The following is an 8066-nucleotide window of genomic DNA, read 5'->3' as shown; positions in this document are numbered from 1 at the left end:
AAGATTTTATTTATTTATTTGACAGAGATAGAGACAGCCAGCGAGAGAGGGAACACAAGCAGGGGGAGTGGGAGAGGAAGAAACAGGCTCACAGCGGAGAAGCCTCATGTGGGGCTCGATCCCACAATGCCGGGATCACGCCCTGAGCCGAAGGCAGACACTTAACGACTGTGCCACCCAGGCGCCCCAAGAATATCATTTTTAGATCTTGATAAACTTAAAGTTATATTAAATGTCTTTAAAATGGAAGACTGTTCCAGAGTATACAAAAGCTGATTGAATATGTAACATACTACAGAGGTAATTTAGGCTGTGTAACAGGGTAATGGTTGCCGGTAGGTTTATATTGGGAATACCAGTTGTTGTTTTTTAAATATTTATTTATTTATTTGGGAGAGAGAGAAGAGAGAGCACGACAGAGAAGGAGGGAGAGGGGGAAGGAGGGAATCTTCAAGCAGACTCCTTGTGGAGTGCGCGGAACCTGAGGCAGGTCTCAATCCCACGACCCCGTGAGACTTGACCTGAGCAGAAACCAAGATTTGGGCCCTCAACCGACTGAGCCATCCAGGTGCCCCAGGAATACCAGTTTTTATGCTTTCTGCCACAGCTGTACTGGAGTACAATATGAGATATTCTTAATATAATTTGATAAAATTAGATACTTTCTAACATATGCTGAAATTTTTTTCCCATAGGAACTTGAGGACTGGTGATTATGTTAGACTTGTTTTAAAACTGGATCCCACTGTGACTTGAAAGAGACCATCAGGATCGTAAAGAAGTATGAAAAAATAGATGGCTTAGTAGTAGTGAGGCAGTTAATGGAGCAGGAAGGAATAATAAGGTAATGGAGGGATAAAATTTCAGGTCATAAAAGGCAAGAGGAACAGAAGTAGGGCAAAAATAGGTGAAGTAGGTGGTTATTCATTAAGTGGATACAGTCGAGAAGAGTGCAGAGAATCTTTAGGGAAGGGAGGTAGAGAGGAGACAAGGAACACTGGCTTCATTTACATGTTTGGTCAGTTTCACATCAAATTTAAAAGCCAATAATTTAGTTAATTCTATTCAGTTTATAGTACCTGTTACATATTTAACTCAGGGCTAATTAATGTGGACAAAACAAAAGGACAAAAGAAGTGCTGTATATAGCCCTTGTTCTAAGGAATTTAACATTCTAGTTGGGGAGACAGTGCCTGGTTTTTGAAACGGTTCCTTGACAATATTGAATCATATGTTAATGCCAAAAGGGGTGATACTGACTGGTGATTCCAGAGCTTTCATTTGATAAACCATTCATATTTCAAAAGAACTTTTTGTTTTCCAAGTAAGGATGCAAAAATGAACAACAGCCTTCTCATCTAATACCACTGTTTCAGAAAAGAGGGACCATTTTAAAATAGAAGTGGAAGGGCATCATCTCAGATGAAAGTCTTTGCATTGAATAATTTAGCCTTATGGAAAATTTAATATTCTTTGGTGAAAATGCCACCGAATCTATGTTTGAATGAGTGGTAACTGCTCTAGGAGGTCTGTTAATGCTACTAACTTACGTTAGAATGACAGGTAATAGTTTACTGAGATTAGCCTGGGCCGGAATGGTCTGTGATGTCTTCATGGAGGCGGTTAAACTAGAGTTTTACAAGGATGGGTAGATAGGACGTGAATAGACAGAAAGAAGGGGATGGTTTTCCAGGCCAGGGCAACAAAAGAACGAAGATACTGAGATTGGGATAAACTTGTATTATTGATTGAACCTAAGAATACTTGTCTGCTCCACCCTTGAGGATCATTGTTGGGGGTGCCATGAGCTGGCAGCTTTGTTTTCCTGCCTCAGACATCTGGAGTTGCTGGGAGCCCCCACTTGGTCTATACCAGGCATGCCTACCCCACAGACAGACTAGGATCTGAAGTGATAGCACTGGGCATGGGGCCTCTAGGCTTTCCTTGGATGGTGCCAGGCTCTCATGAGCCGATGCTGGCCCATGTTGCCCCAAAAGTATTTTGGCCCCCTGCCTGCCCCATAGGCAACACCAAGCAAGTAAACACACCTAAACAGGTAGTCATCTACCACAAAGGTGCGTGGGAGGGAGTGCGGCCTCTCACCTCCTGCTCTCCTCCTACACAACTGCTTTGGCCCCGGGCAGTATCACCGGGGCCGGGGAGGAGAGGGTGTCCAAAAGTGGGGACTTCTGTTGTAGAGGGGTGTCCGAGGCCACTTGAGGAGGATCACCATTTTTCCCTGCCTGGATTAGCTTGGGTGCCAGCCCTGCTGCTCCATCCATCCACTGAGAGCTCTGTCTCCTGCATAGGGTCCCCTACAGGATTGTGAAGCGCAGGGTGGGGAGGAACAGTGAGCGGGTGGTGAACAAGGAGCGCCGCAGGCCTCTGGGCCTGGAGGTCAGACCTGCCACTCAGTACACCGGCCGCAAGCGCAAGCCCCGCTTCCAGGTCCTTGGCTTGTCGGACTGCTCGGGCTCCACACGCTTGTGAGTGCAAAGTTTTCTGTGTTTGAAGTGCCTACTTCATCAGTTGCCAAAATAATGTTTTAGAAAAGTTTTCAAGCTCTAACAGTTTTTCACTAACAAGAGTTCTGAAAGCATCTTATTTTGTTCTAAAAACAATAAACCACTTTCTGTGGAACTGTGGGGGGGGGAAGAATATTTGTCTGCTCCAATAATAGAGTTTAGATTATGGACAAGGAGGAGATAAGATTAGTGAGGTAATGCTTGGATTATGAACAGTCTTGAACGTTTTACTGGGGGATTTGGACTTCATCTTGGTTCCATTTGGGAACCACTGAAGGCTTATAAAGGTAAGGCACTAATAAACATAGAATTGTAGACTGATTAATCAGGAGGTGTTATATAGATTATTGGAAAGAAGTCCAGTTAAGGATTTTTGTAGAAATTCAGATGTGCATACTATCAGGACCTGAATTTAGGGACTTAAAAAAAAAAAAAGTATCTTAGAAGTTTTGAAGAAGGGGGCGCCTGGGTGGCTCAGTCGTTAAGCGTCTGCCTTCGGCTCAGGGCGTGATCCTGGAGTTCTCGGATTGAGCCCCGCATCAGGCTCCTCCGCTGGGAGCCTGCTTCTTCCTCTCCCACGCCCCCTGTCTGTGTCCCCTCTCTCACTGGATGTCTCGCTCTCTCTGTCAAATAAATAAAAAAAATTAAAAAAAAAAGTTTTGAAGAAGGAAGAGATAGGAGTTAATGATGTGGAGAAGGAAAGGTAACTTGTAAGATTGTGAGACTGGTAAAACTGGGGGGCATTTGTGATAACTAGTTAACTGAAGTTGGAGAAGGGGACAGGGGGGTTAGCCTTTTTGCCACAAATTGTCTGCTAAATATTACTCTATATCCATGTGCTTTTATGACACCATTTATTTATTAAAGATTTTATTTTACAGAGCATGAGCAGGGGGAGGGGCAGAGGGAGAGGGCAAGAATCTCAAGCAGACTCTGCACTGAGCACTGAGCCAGACATGGGGCTCGATCTCATGACCCCAAGATTGTGACCTGAGTCAAAACCAAGAATCAGTGCTTAACTGAGCCACCCAGGCACCCCACAACACCATTTATTTGAATATGTTGGGGTTGCCTTGGGATTGAAGTGGAAGTTGAAAGGTTTTCTTTATTTTGGAAACGCTCATTTGGAAAAAAATACAGATATAGTACATTTGAAATGGTTAGACGTTGTATAAGTTATTAGTTATAGAAATTGTATCCTAATAAATAATATCATTGTTAGATGACCTGTCAAGTACGGAGGAAATTTTGGAATGCATTGGTGACTTCAGAATTTTTTCATTTAGGGGAATTTGTCCTGTATCCATTGACACACAGTGTGGCAACACACTGGTTCACCTTGGGTGATTTTATTTATTGTGATATAGTTAAAATAGTCCTCCAGTGTTTGTCATTGCAGCATGTCATAGTAGAATATATTATCTGTCATTTCATTAGTATCTGCTGTGTAGCGGGTACCCGATGTCTACTAACTCTTCATTGTTTAAAACTGCCTCATGAAATAGGTATTGTTACTCCTACTTTACAGATGAGGAAAACCGAAGCTTATAGGGGGTTTAAGAAATGTCCCTTGGGGAGCAGTAGAATTAGGATTCTCGATCACTGTGACACAAAGTCCATGTTCTTCCTCCTACTCTGTCCTTGGATTATAGGTCATAAGAATAGGAATAAGGAGGGGAAAGAGATAATTGCTTAGGTGGTAATTCAAATCAGTGAAGTGCTACCCACATATTAACTGGTGTTATCTAGCGTTTTCCATCTTGTCTGTGTGTGGAGGAGTCGGGGAGGGGGGAGGGCTTCAAAGACCAGATATGATCTAGCCCTAGTTCTAGTCAAGGACAGTCACTTATCTTTTGGATAATGTCTCTCACTCATATCCTTTTGTAGAGCTTTCAACAAATCCTTCGTAGAAGTAAATGTTCGATTCAGAAAACAAACACACCATTGACACAATTTCGGCAAATTGCTAGTCTGGGAGATGATATCTAAGGAAGCTTCAGGGTTCAGCTTCTGGGAATGTGGGATTTGAAGGTCATTCTGCTTGAAAGTGTAGTTAGTGCTAGAGACTAGCTGTCATTGATACCTGGCACTTTTTTGGGTGGTATTTGCCTTTCTTAATTCTCCCCATTATCCACAGCCATAAAAGTTTTTAGCTTTTCTTCATGTGTGCTGTTGATAATTTCTTCAGTGTTCTCTCTTAGTGTTATAAAGCCCAGCCCCACCCCTTTCCACCTCATTCCTGCTGTTCCTTTACCAGCTGCTTGTATTGGGTCTGGTAGAAACTGTGCACAAATGTGAGCAAAGTCCTAGGTTCTTAATGTTTTCTCCCAACATTTCCTCCATCTCCTAACGCACAACTGAAAACAGATTTTTTTCTCTAATGCTATTACTCGTATTTTTGCTGGTTGAATATTTTGTCATCGTTGGACAGGGGGAGCAATTAATATATTTCTAGTCCTTCACTGTTGCTTCTCGACCATTTTTTGCCATTTTTGCATGGCTTCTGATTTTTCAAAGTCCCTACCATTTGCTCTCCTCTGTTCTCATTGTGTTTGGTGACTTTCAGGATCCACATAGATCACTTTTCTTCACTGTCCCATTCCCTAGTATACACTTTGTCTAGGACCTCACTCTTGCTGATTCTTGTCTGTCTTGGATCTGTAGATTGCATCCCTTGCACTCTTTATTGAGTCCTTCCTTTGAGATTAGGAATACGCTGGGGTCTTTTCTATCCCAAATAAATAAAATCCCCCTGCCTTTCTATCTCTTAGAGTAATTGCCATATTTTTTTTCTTTTACTTTCAGACATCTAAAAACAGAGCATTCTCTGTGCAGCCTTTTCTATCATACTCCTCATTCTTTAACACCCTTCCTGTCTTGTTTTTGTTTCAAACACTTTACCGTAAATGCCCTGTCAAAAGATCCAGTGTCCATATATTCAGTCATTTTCATAGCCTTTGTCTTCCTTAATCTCTTGACAGTATTTAAGCTATTGATCATCTTCTTCCTTAACCTCTGTTCTTTGGAGTTAAAAATATGTGTGTTTGGCTCCACTGAGCCTGGTAAGGCCATTTTACCTGGAACTTGGCTGGTTGTTGGACTCTGGTGTTCATCTTGGGGCCTGTACTGACTAGCAGAGAAGGGGTGGGGCAGGTTGGCGCTGTGCGTCTCATCGTGCTCTGTACCCTGTGGACTTTTAAGTAAATAATTGATTTGACTTGCTAGTCTTCCTGTTCTCTCTCTTCCTCTCTCCCTAATCCTGCTATGGCTTGTTGGTAAAATGGATTGCCCACTTCTGCTCTTGACTCTGGCTAAATACTATAGTACATAAAAGCAGACATTTCTTTTTTAGAGCAGACTTTTGGAAAGAATGTTATGAATTAAGTTCTTTGGTAAACTCATGTGAGATTTGAAATGCTCCAGAAAATTTGGGAAAGTTTAATGAATATCAGTTAAGTGGCCTTAATGAGAAAACTTTTATAAAGTCTTCTCTCTTATTTTAGTATTTTTTTGGAAAGCTATTTCTGGAAAAAAAACCCACATCAGATTCTGTCATAGCAAAAATAATTACACTGAGAATCTCAGTATAATAGAATTTCTAAGCCCCATTTATTTTCAGGAGTATTTGCTATAATAACACCGTACTGTGACAGTTCCCTGGAGTTTGTTATTAGGATTTTGACCTGAATTTGCCAAGACAGTTTCAGAAAGCTACAGAGATAGCTGGGAAGTCGTGGCATGAGCAAATGTGGGTTAGGCTAATACAGATGTAGGAGAGCAAAGTTTTGAGATGACATGATTTTTTAGAAGGAAACAGTATTGAGTTATGCCACTTTTTGTTGCTGTTTTGCTATGTTAAATGGTCATGGAAGCCTTGTATCCTGAAAATTTTTTTGTCCTTAGAGATTTGAGTCATTCTCTGTTCTTAGATGTTTATCACCTTCCTGTACAGGAAATAGAATTATTCAGCCCAAAGAGATGATAAAGAGGTTTGGACTAAGTGAGTCTGGAGGTTCTGGTTCTGTTTTTGTCATTATTTAGCTACATAGACTTGAGCAGGTCACTTTACTCTTTGGGCTTCAGATTTGTCAAATGATGTGAAGTAAATAATTTCTGAAAAGATACTACTATTTTAATTTGAGGTGTTTTGATTAAAAAGCCATTCACAGCGAGTCTCAAAGTCAGTTTACCGATTAGTCAGAAATGTGATAATTTGTATTGAGATAAGTCTGTGACAGTTTGTATTAAGAGATAAGAGTTTGCAGTATGTCGTTTGACATGTAAGAAACGCTGCAGCTCTGTCTTCAAAATGGTAGACTAGATGCCTACATCAGCAGCAGTGTTCCATGGATTATAAAGGTACTAGAAAACATTACTGAACTATGGAGATACTGAAATGTGAAATGCAGTACATATGCCTATTTCAAAATGATGTGATAGCTTTGATGCACATTTTTAAGTGTTTGTTTATATGGAAAATAGGTAAAATGGCAGAGTGAAATAATATTAACAATAGTAGCTAATGACATTTGGTTAGCATTTCCTATATGCCAGCTGCTGTCCTCAGATGATTTTATAATGCATTTAGTCCTTCCTTAAATAATTCTTCGTGGTAGCTATTATCTCTGTTTTACACATGAAGACACTGGAACATAGTTAAGTAACTTGCCCATACTGCTATTAAGTGACATATTGTCACATATATGACTAGGTCTGTGTGACTCCAGATTCTCTGTTCCACATACACATATATCTGTACCACATACATGCTGCGTTCAAAGTGCATACAGATGAAGGTATATGGTGGTGAGAACAAAGTAGAATTTAGATGTTGAATGTTTGACTAGGTTATTGTGTTTGCTTCCTTAAGCCATGTGCTATAATACTCTAACATAATTTTCATTACACATTACAATTATGTTAGTTTAGTAATACCACTCACATTTACTGACCAACATGGCCTGGGTTTGAATTCCAGATCTACCATGTGATTTTTGTGTAAACTTGGGAAAGGAACTCTACCTCTTTGTGCCTCAGTTTACTCATCTGAAAAATGGGGTTAATAGTATCTGCCTCCTAGTGTTGTGAGAAATGAGGTGATGCAAAGGGCTTAGAATGATATGAAGTAAACATACAAAAAATGGTGGCTATTGTTATGTGATTCTTTTAACTTTTCCAAGTACCTTAAATAACCATTTTCTTCAAACAACATTCCTGTGTGAGGGGTAGGGTCTAGAATCTAGCATATTTAGTCTCGTTTACAAATAAGAAATCCATGAAGCAACTTGTCTTAAGACACGAGAACAAAATTAAATGGAATTAAATTTAAAAGGTCAGTTAAGCCCGGTCTGAAAGAGAAAAAAATGGTTTGGGATGAGTGTCATGTAATAGTCACTTGTCTTGGATAAGTAGGACAAGCCTGTGGTGTTTGGAACGAGAAGATCATTTCCAGCTACTCATTTCTTTTTCTAGTCCCTGATTCCCTTCCTGCTGTTAGAGGGGGATGTTGCTGCGTCATTCCCATGTTCTGGTGTAGCCATC

At 40.6% G+C, this 8066-nt stretch overlaps 1 protein-coding gene and 1 non-coding gene across 6 annotated transcripts in view; both read left to right on the top strand.

The window, feature by feature from the left end:
* The window catches only part of LUZP1 (leucine zipper protein 1), an 89211-nt gene that overhangs the window by 18528 nt on the left and 62617 nt on the right, over positions 1-8066 (top strand). The window lies entirely within an intron of this gene.
* On the top strand, positions 1763-1840 carry LOC117801323. Its single transcript, XR_004623840.1, has one exon.

Source organism: Ailuropoda melanoleuca, chromosome 2 (assembly GCF_002007445.2).
Source record: "Ailuropoda melanoleuca isolate Jingjing chromosome 2, ASM200744v2, whole genome shotgun sequence".
NCBI classification, from domain to species: Eukaryota; Metazoa; Chordata; class Mammalia; order Carnivora; family Ursidae; genus Ailuropoda; species Ailuropoda melanoleuca.
The sequence above is the reverse complement of the archived record's forward strand: the minus strand, read 5'-3'. Positions and strand labels throughout refer to the sequence as shown.